This window comes from Silene latifolia, chromosome 3 (assembly GCF_048544455.1).
Source record: "Silene latifolia isolate original U9 population chromosome 3, ASM4854445v1, whole genome shotgun sequence".
Classification (NCBI taxonomy): Eukaryota; Viridiplantae; Streptophyta; class Magnoliopsida; order Caryophyllales; family Caryophyllaceae; genus Silene; species Silene latifolia.
In genome coordinates this window covers 78,574,555-78,601,742 of record NC_133528.1, presented here as the reverse complement: position 1 = coordinate 78,601,742, position 27,188 = coordinate 78,574,555, and positions in this window count along the sequence as shown.

The window sequence follows — 27,188 nt, the reverse complement described above, 5'->3', positions numbered from 1 at the left end:
AAATACACTTCGTCACGTAAACATATTCATAGTCACAAAATCCATATTCTCATGCTATTGCCACTCCATCTTTTCCAATCACTTCATCCATTTCAACCACATTCTTCATACAACATGTACATATGAACAATAGTAGGCATATATATGAAATCATTATATAAAATTACACAAACAAAATTATGTATACTCATATCACATATGAACTACTTCCTTTTTCCACCACATTACTCATCATTCTCATACACTTTTCTAACAATTCCAACCAACATTGTAAACTAACTATCATGCAACATGCTTTCAATCAACAACATACGAAATCACATCATCACCATCTTTTCTTACACATTCCCCATTCTCCACATACATACATCCACTGATTCATACCACACATCACTATATAGATACACAATTCACAAGATAAACACATAGCGATCCCGACTCATATCCCATGGTGACCGGTTCAAAATTGTAGGGCGAGTTCGCGACTTTAGAACGTCTCCCAAGCCTTTGCATTAGCTCCTACAACTCCTACCCGGGTTCATTTTAATTTGACTCCCTATATTCATTAGATTCATTGGTTATAGGTTTCAGGATCGTCGCTTTGATACCATTTTGTAACACCCCCATACTCCAAGTGCCTTACTAGGACCACTTAAGGCATGGAAGTGCTACCATCTCGGTTACCCAAGGCAATGATTATCATAAGACAATAAAGAAACGTACTTTAAAAGTAAACATAGTTTAAGTTATTACATGATCAAAACCAAAACTGATAAACTGAAATACAAGGTTCTCAGACGGTCTACTGCTAAAACTATCAAAGCTACAAAACACCGTCGACACAAATGGAAGACTTCTAACTGCCACGTGATGACTCATCCCGGCTATCCCATACGCGTCATATCATCATACCGCTCAATAACGCTCACCACCCCGAATGGATCACCACAGTTTTAAAACATTAAACGGGGTCGATTAATCACACAATTTATATAACCAACAACACAGTACACAAGCAGCTCAAACGGTCACACACACAATCACACCCACTCCAATCAATCTCCGTCACCGACTGTCCACTGGACCAGCCCTGCCAGTGGGGGACCGCAGCCGTTCCCACCTAAGCCCCACTCATCATACCGAGCGATAACCCTGTCCCATTAATGTGCACATCCCCTGCCGTGGCGGGTTCCACGGAGGGCGAAACTAGGGCGTGAAGCCACTCCCGCAAGTGACTCCACTCAGCCGAGAACGCATCTCGAGAACCAGAGACAAACAATCACAACCATCAAGCAGCAATCAAACCAACGACCGTCACAATACGAATACGATAATATTCAACAATCACAAACACCAACAATGCATCATGGGACTAATACTGAGTAGGGAAACCCTACCTGGAAAGCAACACAATCAGACGGTCTCAACAGCTGTATCAAAATTCCTCTTCTACGAATCCTCCTCCTAACATATAATCACATAATTACTAACAATCACAAAACTAACACAAATCCCCAATTCCTAAAATTAGGGTTTAAACAAAGTTAACTAAATACTATAAAATTGGTATGTAGATCTTACCCTTGACGCAAGGAACACTATGATGCAAAGAACAAGATGATCCGACACTCCTAGCCTTGGGGATTTGCCAACAACGCGACGAGAGAGAACTACGTAACTCCTTTTTCTTTTGAAAGGTTTAGAAAGGTTAAAAATGATGAAATAAACTGACGGAAACCTTTTATATCAAAACTCACGTTATTAGCAAAACCCGTCAAAACAACCCCGTAAAACACACTTACTCGATCGAGTAACTAACCTACTCGATCGAGTGTCGCTTACTCGATCGAGTACCAAGGCTACTCGATCGAGTACCCAACAGGTCAGAAACTATTTTAAAACGCAAAACACACTTACTCGATAGAGTAAGGCCCACTCGATAGAGTACCCAGAGACTCATAAAACCGTGGTATTACACTGACGTTGGCTTCGATGAGTGGCAGCACGTTGTGAGGAGGGTAAGCCCCCAGCTTTGGTTGTCTTTAGTATTTTATGCTTTATTACATAGGAATGCATTTGCTTGAACCTTCTCCGTATTTGAATCAAGGTGGCACCATCCAGGCATGTGGAGCTGTGAAGGATGGCCAACCGGCTGCGAGCTACAGCCATTGAGGCCCTTACAGATGGCTCGGGGCGGCAGGTATGAACCTTTTGTACCCGTCTTTATTTTTATTATCTCCAATTTTGTGAAGTGAAGTATCACTCCATTTTTCTGTGTAGAGGGAGCGTGACCTGGAGCGTGAGCTGGCGCAGTCCCAGAAGGAGACGACCCGTTTACTGAGAGAGCTCGAGGCCAGAGATGCTGAGATCGCTGCCCTTGAGGCGACAATGGCTGAGCTGAGGGGTCGTCAGGACTAGTTTGTGCTGACTTATGTTTGTACATTTGTACATTTTGGATGTCATTTTGGGCAGGAGCCCGTATTTTGATGTATATTTTTGCATTTTGGCTGTATATATGACGGCCTGCGTGCCTTTGCTGCTGGGTTTTTGTTGTATCTGCAGGTTAGCTTTGAAAAACAGGTTTGGCATATGACAGTTTGCGCTGTCATGCTGCTGAAATTCATGTAGGAAATCACAACATATAGCAAAAAGAATTAAGATGGCCTAAATTAGCGCGAGAGAAAAAAAAAAGACCCGATCGGACGGTAGGGAGGGCTACTCCCTAAAAAAGAATTTAAAAGAAACGTCTAAGTGTGTCATAAACATTTTTGAAAAGAGGGAGTGAAATGATTCCTCGAAAAATAAAATAAAATAAGAACGAGTAAGTGTGTGTATTTGGCAAAAATGTCGATTTTGCCTCAAAAAGCGAACCCGTAAAAGATTAGGAAACATAAATTTGGTAATTAATCGAAATTACCGAATTAAGCCCCTATAGGAATAGGAAACCTTAACTAAAACAGATTAGGAAAGATCCCACGGCTGTCAAACGAGGAAAAGAGCCTGGGGAAGAGGCGCAGCAAGAGCTGCGATCCTTCGAAGAGGCGCAGCTTTTGCTGCATCTTCTCTCCAGCTTGTCGGTTCTCGGCAGAATTTATGAAATATCGAATAGTATAAATAGAGGCTTCGGTTGAGCTTCTATTCTCACAATTCTCCCTTCCTTGACTTTGTCTATTACATAAAACCTCATATATCTTCTCAAATTTTACCCAAAAAATATGAATGCCTTTGAAAATCGCATTAAGGAGTGGACGAATAAATTTACGAATGTGGAGAAACACGACATGGGTGCTTTTAACTTAGGATCAATTATAAGTTTTAAGCTAGTGAAGGTAATTAGGCCCTTTTTGGATGCTTGTCTTGAATATTGGGACCCGAATTTTCATTTATTGCCTTTCCGGGAGGCGAAATTTGTCCCTTTCCTGATGAAATTGCTGCAGTTGGAGGATGGGACGCAGAAAGTGTTCCGGCTATACCCCCTAGCTCTCAATGAAGGAAATGTAGATCTATATACATACTAACATACTCATATATGTCGAAATTAATTTGTCATAAAATTAAATATGGATTTTATGCATGCAAACATTAAAAACAATTAGAGAAGAAATCATATTCTTACATTTGATGTATCGGTTTTATGGGCACAAAAGAAATCTCCTTTTCTTTTGTTCTTGAGCTTTCCTATAATGGATGAACATACAAAATCCCAAAGTAGAGATTCTCCAATTAGTAGCACCCAAGACAATCCCTTAATCCCACAAATAAACATGTACTAGATGTTTGTATTGTAGTTTACCTTAAAATCTATTACTAATACTCATATACTACTTCTAGTAATCTTAGTAATTTATATGAACAATTTGAATCAAATACTCATCTTTTTAATGAATATTAAGGAGAGAGAAGAGAGAATATTCATGAACATTTTGCATGTATATTGAATGGTAGTGTAAGGAAAAATAAAGCAACCAACACTACTCAATTTAGAGTATGTGTGCCGCCCAACTCTAGCCCAAAGGAGCATCATTGCTTTTCTTTTTCTCTTATCAAAAATATAGGTGTGTAAGAAAGTGGAGTAGGTTGTAAGGCTAGTCAAGAGTAGTCATCATGATGTTTATTTTATCAAATAAAATAAAACAACCAAAACCCACTAACACACCCTCCATTTTCGGTCCATTCACTTAAAATGGACTACCATTTTATTTTGTCAATTTGTCATTTGTCACACAATATGTCACATGTAGTATGCTACATGTTATTAATTAATTTTAATGCATATTTATCACATAAATATCATTTCATGAATTAATTAAATTACATACAACAAATTGACAAGTGATACTTGATCACATAAATAAAATGGGTCATATAGTTATAATTCACAACTTCTTGTAATTATAATTAACCATTCATTCTTATCTTTATTGTTTCTCAAACAACAAATAATTTTAGCAACAAAGCATTTTATTACTAAAATAAATCTTATTTAATCCCATTACAATAAGATGTCAATATTCACTCTCACAAATCGAATTGTTCAATTTTAAGGAATTAATTAATCTGTATCGGTATACAACTAATTAACCTTTTCAATTAAGGGAATCGTCCTTTAGGTGTGACCTCAAGGGATCAATCGATCACCACCGTCCGCACGACGCAATGTCAAACTCTAGTCAACCAATCATTACCGATATGTGTGGACCAGTTGACTATATATGTAATGTATCATCCCTTTCGTATTCTTGGCATGAGATTTAATAATGATATTTAAATCATGTGATCGCACTATTGTTGAGGACATATTTCCCAACAATCTCCCACTTGTCCTCGACAAGTGTGCGTCACCAATTCTCTTGTCCTATTACTATCTCCCACTCAATGCAAGGTGTCTTTCGGGTCGTACTTGCAAGTGATCATATCGAGAGTGGTTTCCTCGATCTGGAGAATAACTGATTGACCGGAATTTATCCACCATGGATACCTTCCGAGCGTGGCCACGCATTTCCAGTTCATTACTCCTCGAGTGGCCCTGAGATATTGTTTTAACCCTGACAAGGGGGTGGACAATTCCTATCGCACTTATTCCCTTCGACTAGCCACAGTCATAATAACCCAAAATATGCCCATTTGACCCCATTTACGAAGGTCGTAGTAACACAAATCAAAGTTAATCTGAAACTGTGCCATCTTAGGCGAATAGTCTTTAGTCAAAGAATCGACTCATTAGAATACTATAGTAGCTCTCGCCACGACCAGGCTTTATAAATTTGCCCGAACTCTATAAGCGGTCACTTTGCCCGACAAGGTGTTCCTAACAATCTGCCTATGTGATCGACTAGTCATCTCACATGACCGTATGGCACTTGAACTTGCCATCAATCGCATCACACTCTAGTCACTTCGAGACGTCACCTCATATAAGTGACTATGGGCGAATACAATGCTAATCCGTGTTCACTTTAACGGGGTTCAATTGTCTCTACAACCCGTTTGGATGTAACAAAGTATAATAAAAGAGTTTTAAAGTAAAACTCGAACGACAAATGCGATTATCACATATGAATAGTCAATGCTCGATTACTATTTCATGTTCTATAATCTAATTTGATCTTGTACATAGTTGTTCATTTCAATTCAATTGAAATGACATGACTCATCATGTTTAGCCTTTGAGAAGGCTTTGGTTAGTAGGTTTTATCAATTTCTTGTACCTTACTCAACCTCACTACATACTCGTTTTCCTTTGTAATGTATACATTTGCATTACAAAACTTTCTGAGTACGTGTCGAGATCCAATCAAGACATAGGCCCTCTAGCCTAAGAATAGCTCCCACTGTTTTCACAGTGTGCGGGACTCATCTTTCTTGCACATCTCATGATCGCAAGTGTACTCAATTTCCGTTATAAAAATCTCTCATTGTTCTTTATTGCCTAGAACGATTCTAGAAAATCTACTTCTTAATTAACATTGCCACAATGGTATCTTAACCATCCTAGTGTGTTTTGATTATGGTTTTGTCAGAAACCATGCGCAATCTCAATTGTCAATTGTCACTTGTGTAACACCCTTACACAAAATTGCATCATAAACACTTTGCATCATAGCCTTAATGCTTCTGCAAGCACTTAAGGGTAATCTTTATAGCTTACTTGGTAAAGATGACTTAAATTCGATTTTGAAAACAGTTCATCATACTCAAAGCATATGAAGTGTTATACATCATTTCCTTTTAATTGATTCGGCAGATGAAGCAAATGAAATCAATCAAATATGTTCAATTTAATTGAACTAGTCATGAATCTTATCAACATAAGACTTCTTACTGACGCTAATATCATGTGGATTTATCTTCATAAATCCAGATATTCAAGATGTATTATAATACTCCAAAAGTCTTAAATCATTCTCAATGATCAATATGTCATCCACATATCGGACTAATTAAAAATTCCGTAACTCCCACTAAACTCCATGTATAAACACAACTTCTCGACTTATCGAGAAATGTTTTATCACATGATCAAAATGTTGATTCTAACTCATTGATGTCCTACTTAAGATCCTCTCTTAAGTTTCACATTATCTTAGGATTGCAAGAATCTATAAAACTTATGACATGTATTGAATACATTGCTTCTATTGAAGAAGTGAGTTTTAGATTCACTCGCTATGTATTTCATAACCTCATAATGAAACACAATCCCTAAGAAGATCCAAATAGACTTAATCATTTCAATTAGTGCAAAACCCTTTGCAACCAATTTTGCTTTGAAATATCTCTTTATTAGTGCAAAACCCTTTGTCACTAATCAAGCCCTTTTGATTCGGATTTTTATGACTCTAAGTCTTGTATTGAGTTGTGACTTAAACACTCTTATGTAAGTCATATGTTCATTACTTTCTAGAAGTAATCAACTTTAAATCAAACAATTTCTTTTGTAAGTTATAAGCTCTTTTCTTTGTTAAAAGTAGCATGAATTCATCATTTTTAACAAGTGACGAATTTAACCTCCTAGGTTTTAAAGAAACAATATTTTACACAAAACGTCTCATGTAGCCAAGAAATACCAGTTTCTTGCGACATAACATTCTTTGTGGCTCTTGACTAATTTTCTCCCACTCTATCTTCTAGAAATAAACTTGCATTTTAGAAAGACAGCTTCACGAGCCACAAACCCGGTGTACTCGTGATAATTGAAAAGGGAAAAATGAGCATTTGTTTCTTGTGAAAACTTACAAACATGGTACCCTTACCATTTCATATCTTATATGATTCGATTTAGTGGAAAAATAATTTAGACAAAAATGATAAAATCCCCAAAAGGATCAAGTAACTCAAAGTAACTTGATTGAAGTCCAAACCATATCGAATAGCGTTTGATTTCTTATCCAACCACACATTATTCCATAATGCGTGCTAAGAGAGATTATCTTGTGATACTATATCACATTTCCTTTGGCTTATATCAAAGTCTTCACTTTGATAATCCCATAACGACTAAATCGTGCTTCTTCGAACTTTTGAACTTCTTCAAAAATTTCTCTATTTACCTTATTGAGTGAACACATTAGTGTCAACCTAAATTGTTGGTAAAAGAAAATGATCAACCTATTTTGGATCAATGAATTACAACCCCGGTCTCCTTTTCAACCAAAAGGCACGAGAAATCTTGCTTTGAATACAAGATACGCATATACCATTAACAATCTAATGGTTTCAAGAGTACTCGATAACTCCTTGCGTTCATCATTCCAAAATTTAAGGTTTAATCTTGGGTTACCAATTTGAGTCTTGCATCATCTTCATGATATGTCATTCTAGTTTGGTTTAGAATATAATCACCTTAATAATGGGCTAGCCATTCATCAAATTATGGTGTATAGGGTCACAAAAGTGAAACCTCTTTTGTCTCTTAACAAGTTTATATTCTTATTTAGAGTTTATGCACTTAATAGTCACAATTAAGTACCACTTTAAATCCTAAAACTAGATTGAGTACACAATTACTCTATCTCTCGACTTCATTGTTGCTAGTCGTCATATTCATATAATCCCATGTATCACACATAATGATGAAAACCACCACCGGTTTCTAATATTGACGAAGTGGTACTAGCAAAATTTATGTTTAATCAAATAAACATTTAAAGAAGAAGATCCCATTAGATGTCCCACAACTAACTTGTTGATTCTTCAATAATTTGGGGTAGTTTCCTTTCTCGTGTCCAACATTTAAGACAATGGAAACTTTATCGGTCGGGATTGATAGGTTTAGTATCGCTATTCTCAACAACTTTACTTTTAACATTACCTTGTATCAATCCCATTATTATCCTTACTTCTTGAACCTCGTCCTCATCTTAACGGTTTAAGAGAATGCTCCCACTCATTTCAATGAGTCTTTGCTTTGAGAAGCAAAATTGAATTCATGAAGATTACTCTTCATTTGTTCGTTTAGTCTTAAAACTTTCATTGAAGTGGTTGCGTAATTTTGGTCAATTACGAATTCTGAAAATCTAATTACCAAAACAATTACAATGTACTTAATTCATTTAAGTACACCAAAAACAATCCATTGTAAGTAGATGTGTTAATCAAGAATCAAAAACCTGTTTGATAATGAATAACTTTTATCTATACCCTTTACAAGAGATCCTTCCAATGGATAATATGAGGTTTTTAGAAGAAAATTCAAATTTGTCTTTAGTTACGATGTTTTAATGGAGATTTGAATCAAAATCGAAATGATATCGAATATGAATTGTGGTAAAGAAATAGAACAATATGATAACGGAATAATGAAAACAAAACATTCATCGTTATAATAATACTTGTAGATAACAAGTAAAGCATTTACATAGTGACCTCTACCCAACTATGATAAATGATTCCAAGATCCAAATTCATATTAACTTGGGGCACGGTGCCAAATACCCCTCATCAATATAACTCGGTGGATTAACTCTTTAATCGATTCTACTTTTAGAACTCTTGGTCGATAAAATTACATTAATATTTATCTTTAGCCGAAAACACATCCGGAAATACGTCGTGAATACTTTCGTTGAGTTCAACCCAAATTTCGAATAAATGTGTCCATTATCCAAACCCATATCAACTTAGGGCACGATGTGCCGAAATACCCCTCATTAACATGAATTCGGTGGATAGACATTTATCACCCACTTCCCCTACGTAACAAGGTTTGTACCCCGGTGGGGCCGAGCGCACTCCCTCGCGAAATAGGTTTTCATGGTTTCTACTATTTGGTAAGGCTATGTCTCAATTGATTGTTTTAGCGAGAGGTCATGTCAATTTATTATCTATCACGTTTTAAGTGAACTAAAGCGGTGAACTACGATAATTCTAATTGACACGGTCGATAAACTCGATAAAATGACAATGCATGTTTAGTTATGGCGATTTAGCGATGCATGCGACATAAAATAAAATGCAAGCATAAAATAAATAAATCCTAGTATGGCCTTCCTAGAATAGAAAAACTATTTAACTATTACATTTCGGAAACCAACTCCATTGGTCCCTTGAACTTCGGTTGTGACACGCATCTCGAGGTAACACCGTCTTTATGTATCGCCATTCTTGAAGAAATCCGTCTTTGGAAACTCCGGAATGAATAAAATTACATAATAAATTACATAATTTCCTATTATACATTTGTAACTAAAATAAAATAAATCTATAATATTACAAAACTGTGATACGAGATCACAATAAAAATTACAACCGAATCGATATTCCCATACATTTCGGGAAATACCAATTAAAATCTAAGGCCATACTAAGTAAAATTACATAATTCAAAAATTACATAAATTAAAATTATGACAATCATAAAGAAAATGCAGCATTATAATATGTATGAACATGCTCCATTTTATGCTAAATCGCCTTTAATTAGCCAATATCGTATCTTACTCGGTTTTAACGGATCTGCGTGATTTCAACATTTTATAATCACAAAAATACATAAACTCATATTTATGCATAAGTTAATTACCCTAACCTCTTAGGACTCAAAATTTAGTCTTCACTAATAATTTGACCATAATTAACCCATATTTTATAAAATTGTTCATAAATGGACCAAAAATTACAAAAATAAGCTATTAAACTTCAAATAAATCACAAAATTTCAAATAAATTCAAAATTTGAAATTTAAATTCATGAACATTCTGGAAAAATACCATGACACTCATAATGTTCAAAATCTTAGGTTAAAAAATTTCGAAATTTTTCCGGAAAAACAATGTTGCGGTTTATCGATTTTTAATAAAATAATCATAAAAACATGGAAAAATTATATTCACTAACTTTTCAATTTTAGATCTGAAAAATATAATAAAATGCAACATTAGACGTTTTTCCTAAGTCATAGATTATGTTTTATTAATATTCTAATAATAATGTCACTATTTATGCTATTTTTCTTCAAAAATCCATAAATCATGCAAAAAGACTTCTTTATAGCCAATTATTTTACACACATCTTGTAAAATTGCATGTGACAACATATTAATTTTCTATGACCAGATTCGAAATTTAACTCATATTAACCTATTTTTCACCTAAATCCGAATTTAATAATGAAAAATTCATTTTTCGAGCATAACAAGTCCAAAAAATATGAAAATTTACAGGTTATCTCAAAATAATATATGTGACAACATATCCAAAAATCAATGGAAAATTCAAAGTATAGCTAATTTTAGACCAAAAATGACATTTTTACTCATAAAATCACATTTAAATGCCATTATTGTAAATTATGAACAATAAAAATCCGAAAAATTAACCAAAATATCCTAAAACATTTTAGGACCAGAAATATTAACATGCATTAATTAATTTCGTGATATCTCATAATAACACAAATTTTACAAGTTTTATTTGTTATTCTTATAACTCGGAAAAACTTTTAACCGATTTGCATGCAAACAACCTTGGCTCTTGATACCGATTGAAGGAAATGTAGATCTATATACATACTAACATACTCATATATGTCGAAATTAATTTGTCATAAAATTAAATATGGATTTTATGCATGCAAACATTAAAAACAATTAGAGAAGAAATCATATTCTTACATTTGATGTATCGGTTTTATGGGCACAAAAGAAATCTCCTTTTCTTTTGTTCTTGAGCTTTCCTATAATGGATGAACATACAAACTCCCAAAGTAGAGATTCTCCAATTAGTAGCACCCAAGACAATCCCTTAATCCCACAAATAAACATGTACTAGATGTTTGTATTGTAGTTTACCTTAAAATCTATTACTAATACTCATATACTACTTCTAGTAATCTTAGTAATTTATATGAACAATTTGAATCAAATACTCATCTTTTTAATGAATATTAAGGAGAGAGAAGAGAGAATATTCATGAACATTTTGCATGTATATTGAATGGTAGTGTAAGGAAAAATAAAGCAACCAACACTACTCAATTTAGAGTATGTGTGCCGCCCAACTCTAGCCCAAAGGAGCATCATTGCTTTTCTTTTTCTCTTATCAAAAATATAGGTGTGTAAGAAAGTGGAGTAGGTTGTAAGGCTAGTCAAGAGTAGTCATCATGATGTTTATTTTATCAAATAAAATAAAACAACCAAAACCCACTAACACACCCTCCATTTTCGGTCCATTCACTTAAAATGGACTACCATTTTATTTTGTCAATTTGTCATTTGTCACACAATATGTCACATGTAGTATGCTACATGTTATTAATTAATTTTAATGCATATTTATCACATAAATATCATTTCATGAATTAATTAAATTACATACAACAAATTGACAAGTGATACTTGATCACATAAATAAAATGGGTCATATAGTTATAATTCACAACTTCTTGTAATTATAATTAACCATTCATTCTTATCTTTATTGTTTCTCAAACAACAAATAATTTTAGTAATAAAAGCAACAAAGCATTTTATTACTAAAATAAATCTTATTTAATCCCATTACAATAAGATGTCAATATTCTCTCTCACAAATCGAATTGTTCAATTTTAAGGAATTAATTAATCTGTATCGGTATACAACTAATTAACCTTTTCAATTAAGGGAATCGTCCTTTAGGTGTGACCTCAAGGGATCAACTGATCACCACCGTCGCACGACAGTAATGTCAAACTCTAGCCAGCCAATCATTACCGATATGTGTGGACCAGTTGACTATATATGTAATGTATCATCCCTTTCGTATTCTTGGCATGAGATTTAATAATGATATTTAAATCATGTGATCGCACTATTGTTGAGGACACATTTCCCAACACTCAAGGCTATAAAAATAAATTTAGGGATTTGCTTGGATTGACCAAGGCTGAGGTAGACCGTCTTGTGACCTCAAAAGGTGTCCGTATGTTTGAATTTGTCGATCGATTTATTAATAGGGAGGACCCTACTATCTCTTATGCGGCAAGGCGCAGAGCTTATGGATTTTGCCTTATTCATTGCTATGTCCTGCGAGGGCATGTGGACAAAGAGATGAGGGGTGACCCTAGATTTTTAGGCATAGTGGAGCAAATGGAACTGCGCAGGAGCCCCGCATGCTTAGTTCTTGGGGAGACCATTCTAGGATTGGACAATAGGAAGACGAACCGCGAGTATCCTTATCTTGGGAATCCTATTATTTTACAGGTAAGAACCCGTTTTCTGTCCTATTCGGCCGTTTTCTTTCTTTTTTTCCTTTTTTCGTTTTTTTTTTTCGTTCGTTTTTTTTTCCGGCCGGTTTTGGATACTAACTCCCATCCCCTTTTTGCAGATCTGGCTACTGGAAAGGCTGCCGTTGATCGAGCCCCCAGTTGACGTGACAGGATATCGCTCCCGATCAATTGTGATAAGAACGAGGCTATACATGGTGGACTTCACTCGAGTATGCAATTATTGGGAAAATAAATTGAAGAGTGAAGGTGGGCCCTTGATTAGGTGGATCGTGCCAAGGTGGCATCTTAGATCGGTGACTGGAGTATCGTCTTTGGATCCGACACGGTCAATTCGCGTTCCCGGCTTGGAATTCATGGTCTATACTTTTCCGGAGAGATTGATGAGGCAAGTGGGCCTAAGACAGAAAATCCCGAAGCTAGACACCGTCCCTCAAACTGCCTTGGCGCATACTTCGGAGTCTTGTTGAGAGTGGGCAATTTGCTGAGCTTAAAGGAATATGTGGTTCATACCCGTTCCGGTTGGCTCGTTATGGGTATCTGACTCATATCTGCAGTGGAGGAAAGCTAGCACTCTCGAGGAGCATGAAAAGCTAAGTAAGCACGAGCCCGTATACTATAAGATCCGCGAAGTGGCGAAGGAGAACCAAAAGTACTTAACTGAGGAGGAAGAAGAGGCCGGATATCAGGTTGTCCGTCCGTCGAAGAAACCAAAGAATGCTCCTGCCGAGAAGATGGTGGTGGATCGAAATGGGAAAGCTAGACCGCGAGAACGACCATTAGTGATTAGGTCGGAAATAACGCAAGAGCGCCCCGCTCGTGGTCGAAACAAGAAATGTGACAAAGGCAAGGGGAAAATGAAAGAGTAGCCTTAGTCATTTTTAAAAGTATTATTTATTATTTGAGTTGTAATAAATGGCGGGGTTTTTAGAATCCTAGCCTAGCATTTTAATTTTCAGCATTTTTAATTTATATGTATTTGACGTATTACTATTATTTAAGGAGTAACGAATAAATGATCTATTAGTTAAGAAACTTTTATAAATTTTCTTTATTTATTCTTGTTGAATTTCAAATGCAACATACAAATGTCCTTCTATTTACATCTTGAAATGACGGGATGTATCTTGTAAAGGATTGCCTACGTATTCATTAGAAAAAATGAAATCAAACCCTGTACGTAGTTCGAAAAAATGTAAAAGAATAAATGTTCGAAGCAAGAGCTTGTAATGAACTTAGGAAAAAAATAAGCGTGTGCTTTACTTACTCCTAAGGAAATGAAATTCAATTTATTTGACGATATGAGGATGTCAAAATGTCAAAACGCAAGAGCGAAATGTCATAAGCTTTTTAGCGGACCGGGGGCCGTTTTTATGTCGTGTCGCAAGAGCGGCTCGTGTGTCACGCGAGGCGCGTTTTATCCTATTCTAAGGGTAGTACCGTTTCAATTGGTCTAGGTTAGTCGGATTAAAAAACTCATTCCCGTCAAGGTCTGTGATCTTAACCGCACCTCCTGAAAGTATGGACTTAACTAAAAATGGTCCTGCCCAATTAGGTTTAAATTTTCCCCGTGGATCGACAGGTAAGAGAGCTCTGACTGACTTGAGTGCTAAATCCCCTTCCTTGATATTTCTGGGTTTGACCCGTTTATTAAAGGCTCATTTGATACGTGCCTGATATGTCTGCACATTATTTAATGCATGTAGCCTGCGTTCATCCAAGAGGATGAGTTCATCATACCTATCCCTATTCCATTCAGCTTCTGGAATTTGACTTTCGAGTAAAATGCGTAGGGATGGAATCTCTAGCTCTACTGGTTGTACAGCTTCCATGCCGTAAGTCAAATAGAAAGGAGTAGCCCCAGTGGGCGTCCTAACTGACGTGCGATATCCCCATGACGCAAAGGGTATTTTTCTAGGCCAATCACGATAATTGTCGATCATTTTCTTGAGGATTGTGACGACATTTTTGTTAGCTGCCTCTACCGCGCCATTAGTTTGAGGTCTATATGGCGGGAAATAGTGATGCTTAATCTTATATTTGGCTAGCAACTGTTCAACTTCGGCCTGAAAATGTGACCCGTTGTCACTGATGATTTCATGTGGGCAACCATATGGACAAATGATATTGGTTTGTATGAACTTTGCCACATGTTTGGCTGTAAGGCTAATATAAGATGTTGCCTCGACCCATTTAGTAAAATAGTCGATAGCTACTAAAATGTAACAATGACCTCCTGTCCTAGCTGGAGTGATTTTCCCGATGATGTCTATTCCCCAAGCACAAAATGGCCAAGGAGATGTCATGGTATATAGCATTGAGGGAGGAACATGTTGCACATTCCCGAAGATCTGGAAATTATGACAATGTCTGATGTATTTGATGCAATCTGACTCTATTGTCGTCCAGTAATACCCTAGACGCGTAATTTTCTTTGCCATCATAGGTCCACTCATGTGAGGACCGCATTCTCCATCGTGAACTTCTTCCATTACTTTCTGTGCCTGTGAATGATCAAGGTAATGCAAGATGACACCAAGTGGTGTTCTTTTGTATAACTCTCCCTGCATGAGGAGGTATTGAGAGGCAAGTAGGCGTATGGCGCGTTGTCCCCTCTTATCCATATCTGTGGATATGTACCATTAAGCTTGAAATTTAGAATGGCCTGGAACCAAGGTTTCCCTGGGTTTTCCTCTTCATCTGTAAGGAAGTGTACATAGGCTGGCTCTGACCGCTGTTCGATGCACAAAGGCATTTCAACCATGTTGTCTAGCATATTAACTAAGGATGCGAGTTTTGCAAGAGCGTCCGCAAACTGATTTTCTTCGCGAGGCAGGTGTAAATAAGTAACCTGAGCGAAGAATTGAGCAATCTGATCTATCCTAGCCTGATAGGGTGCTAGACTTTCACTTCGGATTTTCCCGGATCCAGTGATTTGGTTAATGATTAAAAATGAGTCCCCGTGAACTCGAAGGTTCTTGATGCCTAAACTCACTGCTGCTTGTAGACCTAATGAGGCAAGCTTCATACTCTGCTGCATTGTTTGTCACCTCGAAGTCGAGTTTGACAGAAAGTGGTGTATGCTCGCCTTCAAGAGAAATGAGCAACACTCCTATTCCAAATCCTCTCAAATTGGATGCTCCATCAAAGTAAAGATCCCAAGAATCCGTACTAGTTTGTAAAATATCCTCATCTGGAAACGACCACATGTCTATTGCTTGCGTATCGTTGATAGGATTATCTGCGAAGAATTCAGCCACGGCGCATCCCTTTATCACTTTCAAAGGTACATATTTGAGATCGAACTCTGAGAGCATTAAGGTCCATCTCGCCAAGCGTCTATTGAGGACGGGTTTCTCGAAGAGGTTTTTGACGGGATCCATTTTAGAATACACTTTGACCGAGTAGCTAAGCATGTAATAGCGTAGCTTCTTTGTTGCCCACACAAGAGCGAGGCATGTCTTCTCGAGAGGTGTATACTTACTTTCTTACTCCAAGAACTTCTTACTAAGGTAGTAGATAACTCTTTCTTCTTTCCCAACAGTCTGTGCGAGCATAGCCCCCATGGCTGTTTCGGTAACTGTGAGATATAAACCAAAAGGTTGATCTTGTTGGGGAGGCATTAGCACTGGTGGCTTGGCCAATATCTCCTTTATCTTGTCAAATGCCTTTTGACAGTCATCATCCCACGCGGTATGGTCCGTTTTCTTGAGCTTTTTGAAGATAGGTTCGCAGAGTATTGTGAGTTTCGATATGATTTGACTTATGTACTGCACTTTGGCCAGGAATCCTCTAACCTCTTTTTCTATTTGGGGTTGTGGCATCTCGATTAAGGCCTTGATCTTGGATGGATCAATTTCTATTCCCCTTTGGCTGACAACGTATCCCAGAAGCTTGCCTGGCGTTACTCCGAATACACATTTCTGAGGATTGAGCCTCATGTTGTATTTGCGCAATCTGGGGAAGAATTTGCGAAGGTTAGCGATGTGCCCTTTTCTATCCTTAGATTTGACGGGATCATATCGTCCATGTAAACCTCCACCTCTATGCGAACTGATCAAGTCGGGTCCAAATATGAAATTCCAGTGACTGACCTGAGATGCCACCATGGCACAATCCACCGAATTAGGGGACCTCCTTCAGTCTTCAGCTTATTTTCCCAATAGTTGCAAACCCGAGTGAAGCCCACCATATAGAGCCTGGTTCTCATTGCAATTGATCGAGCATGGTATCCTAGCACATTAACTGGGGGCTCGATCAACCGCAGACGCTCCATAAGCCAAACCTGCAAAGAAAGACGGGAATTAATGCCCACATGGTCAACCAAAAAAAAAAATGCCAAAAAAAAACCGAAAAAAAAGAAACGAAAAAAAAAAAACGGTTGGCATGAAAAAAAAAAAAAGAGAAAGGAAAGGGGCTCTTACCTGCTGAATGATAGGACTTTCCAAATAAGGAAGCTCGCGGTTGGCTTTTCTGTTATCCAAACCAAGAATGGTCTCTCCTAAGCAAAGGCATGCTGGGCTCTTGCGCAGCTCCATTTGTTCTACTAAGCTCAAGAAGCGAGGATCCCCTCTCATCTCCTTGTCAACATGCCCTTGAAGGACATAACAATGCAGTAGACAAAACCCGAACGCTCTGCGTCTCGCAACATAAGAAATAGAAGGGTCTTCTCTATTTATAAATCGGTCAATAAAGTCAAACATCCGGACTCCTTTCGAGGTTACAAGACGGTCAAACTCAGCCTTGGTCAATCCAAGCAAGTCTCTAAATCAACATCTTTCGCCAAACACTCACACTTACCCATTTCATTTTATTTTCTTTTTTAGTGGGAATCATTTCACTCCTCGTTTTCACTACATTTCACACTTATACATTTCTTTTTAAGTTTTTTTAGGAGGTAGCCCTCCATACCGTCCGGTCATTTCCCTACCGTCCGGTCATTTTTGTTGGAAAATGTGTCCTCAACAATAGTGCGATCACGTGATTTAATATCATAATTAAATCTCATATAAAGAATACGTAAGGGATGATTCAATTATATAGTCAACTGATCAACATTAATCGGTAACGATTGGCTTGCTAGAGTTTGACGTTACTATCGTGGGACGGTGGTGGTTAGTTGATCCCTTAAGGTCACACCTAAAGGATGATGCCCTAATCTGTAAAGTTGATTAATTGTATGACGATAGAAGTTGATCAATTCCTTAAAATTGAACAATTCATTTGTGAGAGAGAATATTGCTATCTTATTGTAATGAGATTAAATAAGATTTATTTTAGTAATAAAAATGCTTTATTACTAAAATTGTTTATTGTTTGAGAAACAATAGAGATTAGTATGAATGGTTGATTATAATTACAAGATGTTGTGAATTATAATTAAATGACCCATTTTATTTATGCGATCAAGTATCACTAGTCAATTTGTTGTATGTAATTTAATTAATTTATAAAAATGATATTTATGTGATAAATATGCATTAAAATAATTAATAACATGTAACATACTACATGTGACATATTGTGTGACAAATGACAAATTGACAAAATAAAATGGTAGTCCATTTTATGTAAGTGGACCGAAATGGAGGTTGTAGTGGAGTGTGGATGATATTATTTTATGTGATAAGATTAATATAATCATGCCTACAATAGTAGCCTTACACACCTACATTATGGAGAAGAGTAAAAGAAAAAGAAGATGCCAAATTTTGGCATTATGCCCTTGAACCCTACGGTTGCCATGCTCTTATTTGAAGAGAATTTGTTCTCTTCTTTATTCTTCTTAATTTTTTCATCTATTCACATGCAAATACTTCTCTTTCATAATTCACTTTTCTCCAAAATTAGAGAAATCATGATCCAAATTGTTCAATCAAATTACTAATATTATTAGTGTAATATATGAGTATTAGTAATCAATTTTAAGGTAAACTACTAAGCAAATATCTAGCACATATTATTTAGTAGAGATAAGGGATAATCTTGGGTTCAATCAAAAGGAGTGGCTTCTATACTTGGAGTCTTTGGAGGATCATCCTATTACTCATTATAGCTCAAGAACAAGTGAAGGTAGGAGACCTTACTTGTGCCTATAAAACCGAAATTAACAATGTAAGGGACATTGTTTTCTTATAAGTCTTTTATTTTGTTATGCATGCACTAGATCTAAAGAATAAATAATTAAGAAGTTAATTAGTTCATTATTAGAGGAGTCTAATAAGAGGTAAACAAACCTAACAAGTGGTATCAGAGACAGGTTGTTGCATGCATAATCGGTTAACATATAAAACTAAAAATTTGTGATTTATAAGTATAAGCCACGAAATCATCATTCATGTTATATATTCTGGTCCTAAAATGTTTTTAGGTCATTTTTATGATTTATGGAAATTTATTGCTCATTTTAATGATTTTTAGTGATTTTATTACATTTTTATGATTAAAATGAACTTTTATTCACTAAAATAAGTTAACCTTCACTACTGGCCGTGGTATTTTAGTATGACCTCACATGAATATTTTATGTATTTCATGTAAAATATCATATTAATGTGATTAATATTTCATGATTTATGAATTTTTAGTGTAAAAATGGCATAAATAGAGTTTAAAATGACTAAAAATGGTTAAACTTATACTATTACCTTGAAATTTTTATATGACCCCAAATGCATATTTTAAAAGTTGTGTGTAAGATCTCGTATTAATTGGATTAATATTGCATGATTTATGATTTTTATGATATAAAAATGGATTAAAAGAGGTAAAATGGTTAAAAATAGTTAAATTTCGAATTAGGCCATGATATTTTAATATGTTGTCACATGCATAATTTACAGAGTGTATGTAAATTTCTATATTAAATGATATTTAGCATGATTTATGAATTTTTAGTGTAAAATTGGCATAAATAGTGACTATTTTAGCATAAATAGCTAAAACGAATTTCATGGCATGAGAAAATTATTTTAGGTTGCATAAATATCCCACTAATCAGATATAAGGTTGTAAAATTGATGGGATTAATTTTTGGATACTTTAGATGTTTTATGAGATAAAACCGATAAAATGCAACTATATTTTCTCAAAATTAATTCGAAAATTTTAACCATGATTTTTGACATTATGAGTGTCATGGAATTATTCCAGAATGTTCAAAAATTTAAAATTTAAAATTCAAATTTTTAAATTTTTATAATTTAATTTGGATTTATTTCATAAATATTATGATTTTAAGGTAAAAAATGAGCATTAAATTAAATCAAGTTGAATTATTATCAAAAATTGAGTGATGACTAATTTTTGAGTCCTAAGAGTGTTAGGATAATTAACTTGAGCTTAGATGTGATTTAAGTGTTAATTTGTGATTTTAAGAAGTTATTATCACGCATTTCCATAAAACCGAGTTATATATATGATATAAGTTAAATAGGGCGATTTGGCACATAATTTGGCATGATAGGTACATATTATAATGCTGCATATTTCAATTGTTGAATGTCTTTTATTTATGTAATTTTGAATTATGTAATTTTATCTTAGTATAGCCTTAGTTTTAATCGATATTACCCGTAATGAAAGGGAATGTTGATTCGGTTGTAATTTAATGTGATCTCGTATCATTTTTATTTTTATTAGTTTTTCCATTTTAAAATGTATAATTGGAATAGCTTTGTATTTTTATTATTATTTGTAATTATGGAGTATCTTCAAAGACGGTGCCATTCGGAAAGGTGATCCGACGAAGACGGTGTTCTTGGGAGGCGTGCCACTTGAAGATTCAAGGGACCAAAGGAGTTGGTTTCCGAATATGTAATAGATTATTTGATTTTCTATTTTAGGAAGGCCATACTAGGAATTTATTATTATTGTTTTGCTTTTCTTTTAATATGTTACATGCATTGCTAAATCGCCATAAACAACAACATGCATTTCATATAGAGTCATCGACCGTATCAATTATAATTATCGTAGTTCACCGCTTTAGTTCACTTAAAACGTGATAGATAATAAATTGACAAGACCTCTCACATATAATAATTGAGAAATAGCCTTACCAAATAGTAGAAACCATGAATCCCAATTTCATAAGGGAGTTAATCCGGCTTCACCGTAATACAAACCTTGTTACGTTGGGGAAGTGGGTAATAAAATGTTATTACATCGAAATTTGGATTGAGCTCAACAGAAGTATTCGTGACCGTAGTCGCATGTGTTCCGGGCTAAAGATGAAAATTAGAGTAATTTTTATCAACCGAGAGTTCTAGAAGTAGAATCGATTAAGAGGTTAATCCACCGAGTTATATTAATAAGGGATGACTCGGCTCACCGTACCCGTATTAATATGAATTTGGATCTCGGAATCATTTATAATAGTTGGGTAGAGGTCACTATATAAATGCAATATTTGTTTACAAGTATTATTAAAACGATAGATGTTAATTATTTCCTTCATTTCCGTTTTTGTAGTTAATTATACGCAATGAATTCATCTAATACTCCTACACCAATCACCATTGATTCATGGCTCCAATCATTCGATGAAAAGCGCTCCGAGTATGACAATGATACGATTAGAGAATTACGCGTTGGCATTGGTCAGGATGGAAATTTTTGCTTCTTTACCACCTCCACTCCAATATTAATGCCCACCACCTTGGTAAGAAAATCTTGTGAAGAAAATCTCACTAAACCCAAGGCATCCTTGTTTGAAGAAACGAGGAGTAATGTTAAATTCAGTGGGAGTTCTAGCAAGAGTGTCCTTGCAACTGAAAGGAGTATTGGTATTAATAAAGGAAAGGCAAAGATAGGTGAGAAACCCAAACCTGATAATGAATTGGAAATGGATAGTGGGACTACTGATACGGTCGTTATGTACCAAAAATAAATACCTAAGTACTACTAACAGAAGTCAGCGGTAAGTAGGGTCGATCTCCACAGGAAGGCGGTCACTATCCACTTGTCTACTCGGTCTGTCTGCGGTCACGATTGGGGTTTTTGAATTGTTTTGACTAAACTAATTAAGATAAAGCAAGAGAAATAGAAATGAGAGGAATTAACAAGCAAAGGAGAGAAGACTAGGATTTCGGGTCATCAATGAACGTCAGTCAATCGCAGTTAAGGTCACAGATCAGTCGATGTGTCGGTCTAAGGGGCAATGAATATCTCCTTTCGGTCTCAATTCGCCCTAAAATGCTATTAGCTTAACTTTCGCCCTCACTAAAGCATCCTATTGTTCACTGCAGGTCTCACCCCTTCCAACCTTTCGGTCTAGGTCAAGGCTTACCTAAATTAAAAGGCTAAATGTGTCGACTCAACTAGCAGGATACAATTAAGGGCAGTGATTAACAACAAAGACTAAAACAACAACGACCAATCTATAAACTAATTAGCAATTAACATTCATCTATTGAATCACCTAATCCTAGCAGAGAAATTAGCTAGACATAATAAAAGTAAGAATAAAAGCAAAGGGGAAAGAAATAAACATTAAATAAAATGAGAGAAAAGGGAAAGAGAATGTTACAGTGGAAGAGATCCGGAAAATAGAGAGAAAATAATATCCAGCAGTAAAACAGTTGACAAGAGAGGGAAGAGAGTAGCGTGAAGAGAGAAGAAGAGAAGAGAAGAGTTACAAATGACGTCCTACCTTCCTATTTATAAGAAAATAGGATTTATTTGACCTAATGACGAAATAAAACTAAAAGCCCAAGCCCATAAGCGATTCCACTCGATCGAGTGATTTAAGACCACTCGATTGAGTAAATCCGAGCTCAAACCATTCGATCGAGTGAAATAACCACTCGATCGAGTAAACCTAAATATGCAACTGTTCGATCGACCATATATTCTATTCGATCGACTTATTATTTGATCTAAAACCACTCGATCGACTAGTTAAGTACTCGATCGAGTGAAATATGACTTCAGCAGCTCATAATCTTGTTAGTTTCAGCTTTGACTTGTCTTTTAGCTGCCGAAATAGCTTCACGCATCCCGAGACAGCAACATTTCCGCTCCAAATTCACTCTTCCTCCAAATGCATGCAAAATGGACGGTAAAACGCTTGATTTCACTACTTTCTGGTCCATTCCTGCAAATAGAGCAAAACACACCAAAGTAGCATATTCGGGGCATTTCGTAGCATAAACTACGATAATAGCATAGAAATACGTGCATAAAAAGGCCTAAAAAGACTATATAAAATGCGCGTATCAAATCTCCCCAAACCAAACCTTTACTCGTCCTCGAGTAAACTAAATGCAAACTAATGGAACGGAGAAGATAACTCAGAGCTAGCTACAAATGCCCACTTAAACTAATTTAATGCAAGCAAACTAACACTTATAGCAAACAGTCAAATGCAAACGAGTTGTAAGATGTTTATAATAAAGCTGAACCGTCGACCTTGCAAGACCTTTAATAACGGACTCTCACGGGTCACTCTTCTCTCATGAAGCAAAGGGTGAACATATATATGTAAGAGAGAAAGAAAGATAGTCGCTCACCTAAACTACGACCCACATAGACATGCATGCAACTAATATGATAGACAATTCTAACTACCGTACATACATTCCAACCAAACAAGGTCCTGTCACAGCCGAGGGCTTACAAAAATATGGTAAAGTGAGGCAATGGGTAAGAAACGGCAAAACATTTATGGGAATGTGGAGGTATAGGTGATCAAGCTAGTACCTAAACAAAACCATATAACAACATCCATTTCCAACTCAATTATAGATTTAAGCACGAGTGCCCTTCATTTGGCACAAACTCACCAAACCGAACTGAAAATACTCCTCAAATGATACAGATAAAGCATAGGAGCGAAACCGTCAACAATACAAACTCTTTTTTTTTCTTTCTTTTTTTCTATTTTTTCTTTCATCACGTTTTTTTCTTTTCTTTTCCTGTTTTTTTTTTTTTTTTCATTTTCACGTTTTTTTTTTCATCAACCTCCTTTTCTTCTTAGATTACCAACTCCGAATCAACAGAATACGAGCCAAACTTGGCACAATGAAATATATACCGCAAAACATACACTAAACTAGCTTGACAAGGCAGGCTAAATTTGGGATGTAGCTAAGGGTCAACAGGCAAATTTGGCTAATGTGGAGTTAAATGGGTAAAAATGAAAGAAAGGGAAATTGTAAGCACCTCCCTGCATGTGACACCAACCACTAACCCGAATGTATGATGGCAAAAAGCAATTGAATTTCAGATACGTGCAAATCAATGAACATGCTATGCAAGGAGTAACTACTCACAATCCTACATGAAACCGGTCATAAATGACACTAGTTTATACGGCTCTAATCCTCTTAGAAATTATAGAGTAGCTTGCCGATTTATCAGGTCAAGTCTAAACAGTCAGCTATATTTGAATAAAAACTCGTAGATATGCGCAAGACTCAGCTAATAACTGTCAATAAAGTGCAAGGCTCAAGTAAAAAAATGACAAGTTAAAGTGCAATTTCATCACGGAAATCTACCGTTCCGACTCAACCTATATGCAAAAATAAACGTGAATTTTTTGATTTTCGTTTTTTTTTTTTACATTTCTTTGAATTTTATGAAAATAACAATGCAAGGGGAAAAATTAAACGTGATTACAGAAATGCAATAAAGACAACATGCAGACACAGATATGGATGCATAACCTCCCCAAACCAAACCGTACAATGCCCCCATTGTACCAAAACATGGAAAGGAAATGCAAACTAAAAAAGGAGAGTGAAGATGCGGAAAATTAAAAAAAAAGCGAAGAAGGGACCTCCCCAAACCAGCCAGCAACATGGGAGGTCGCAAACAGCTTCATAGTGGCGTCATAGGAAGCGAATCAAAGCAAGAAAACTCGATCGAAAGAACCGATTATTAAACAAAATAAAAACTGAAATGTTTGAAAAACAACTAAAAATAAAATCTCCGGGTTGCCTCCCGGGTAGCGCTAGTTTCAGACAGGTCCCAGCTCGACCTTCTTTTCATCCAACTGCTCCAATCAGTCACAATCAAAACAGCTCAAAGCTCTTAGCAGGAGATCATATATCTGCGCATGTGCTACACAAGAGCATAAGTAGCACCATAATATAAAAATAAAATAGGAAGTTGAAATATTTAATCATTTAAGCCTGACAAATTTCCTATGACAGCTCCTAAATTTGTCCACAAAATAAAGGAGCTCAGGAGCAATTAACAATAATCTAAGGTCCCGTTTCAGATTAACAAAATTATGATGACAAGAACGGTGAAAGATCGTTAAATTAATTGACCAACTGGGAGGGGGTATAGCATTAAAATGCGAAGCATAAGTCAAATGAGGCAATGTACTACTCAAACAAACAATAATAAAATTATCGTTAACTACCTCAGGTGGGTTGCTCTCAATGTCGGAATCATTGACAAAAGAATATATTACCTCATCCGTGCTAGGAGCAATTACCGACTCAACTGTCTTCTCGTCACCCTCCTCTGTAGATATCGTCCCGTAAATCGCAGCCTCAAGTGCATCCAACTCGGCTTTGAATAAGGGAGACTCACCATAACCGTTGTCATCATCAAAATTATCGTCTAAAACGAACCCAAGTAACAAATTATTGCTCTCACTGGCCAAACCACTCGATCGAGCAGAATTATTACTCGATCGAGGACTTTCCTCTTGATAATCACTCGATCGAGCATCTGGAACAGCTCGATCGAATACTCCCTTTAAGCAGTTGTTCGATCAAGTGGAATTTTCTGCTCGATCGAACCTTTCTTCAGGTATTTCACTCGATCGACTAATAAATGTCACTCGATCGAGTGATTCTTGTTGTACAGTGCATGAATCTTCGTCTGAAGCGTCATTATATGATAGAACTTCGTAATCCGAGTCATAGAAATCATCATCAGCATCAGGCAACATGGTTTCTTCATGGGAAAAACCGCTCTCTGCGTAGGTAACGCAGGCTTCCTCTAGTTGCCTAATTTTCGACTCAGCAGCTAACTGAGCTATTTCAGACTCGAGCTCATCAATTTGCGCAAAAAATTGTCTATCATGTTCTTGCCTTTTGAGTGCAAGTTCCTTCATCAAAGATATCAGCTCCGCAATCTCTTCTTTCTGCCTATCAGGGGGAGGAGCTTCTTTTCGCGGTGGCCAGACAAACGGAGGCTGTTGGTAGCCCCGTTGATAGGGTAGATGTGGCGGCACAACTACAGAGGAATGGCTAGCTCGTCCCCAAAGCCTGAACTCGTAGACCGCGTCATTTTCGGCCATGCAAAAAGCTGCATTGTGCTCAGCAGCACCACATCTCCCGCAGTAAATCACCTGCTGCGCCATATAATGGGACATAGGTGACGGGTCAAAGGTACTCAAGCCTTCCCTTTGACGATCTTTTACCTAGAACTGTCTAGGTAGAACCTGTAAGGCCTATCAAAACAACACTAAAGAAAAAGATTAGAATGGCCTCAAGGGAAAAATCCCTTGAGGCTAAAAACAGACAAAAATAAACAAGTAAATAAAATAGTTGCCTCGCCGGCAACGCCGCCAAAATTTGATACGGTCGTTATGTACCAAAAATAAATACCTAAGTACTACTAACAGAAGTCAGCGGTAAGTAGGGTCGATCTCCACAGGGAGGCGGTCACTATCCACTTGTCTACTCGGTCTGTCTGCGGTCACGATTGGGGGTTTTGAATTATTTTAACTAAACTAATTAAGATAAAGCAAGAGAAATAGAAATGAGAGGAATTAACAAGCAAAGGAGAGAAGACTAGGATTTCGGGTCATCAATGAACGTCAGTCAATCGCAGTTAAGGTCACAGATCAGTCGATGTGTCGGTCTAAGGGGCAATGAATATCTCCTTTCGGTCTCAATTCGCCCTAAAATGCTATTAGCTTAACTTTCGCCCTCACTAAAGCATCCTATTGTTCACTGCAGGTCTCACCCCTTCAAACCTTTCGGTCTAGGTCAAGGCTTACCTAAATTAAAAGGCTAAATGTGTCGACTCAACTAGCAGGATACAATTAAGGGCAGTGATTAACAACAAAGACTAAAACAACAACGACCAATCTATAAACTAATTAGCAATTAACATTCATCCATTGAATCACCTAATCCTAGCAGAGAAATTAGCTAGACATAATAAAAGTAAGAATAAAAGCAAAGGGGAAAGAAATAAACATTAAATAAAATGATAGAAAAGGGAAAGAGAATGTTACAGTGGAAGAGATCCGGAAAATAGAGAGAAAATAATATCCAGCAGTAAAACAGTTGACAAGAGAGGGAAGAGAGTAGCGTGAAGAGAGAAGAAGAGAAGAGAAGAGTTACAAATGACGTCCTACCTTCCTATTTATAAGAAAATAGGATTTATTTGACCTAATGACGAAATAAAACTAAAAGCCCAAGCCCATAAGCGATTCCACTCGATCGAGTGATTTAAGACCACTCGATTGAGTAAATCCGAGCTCAAACCATTCGATCGAGTGAAATAACCACTCGATC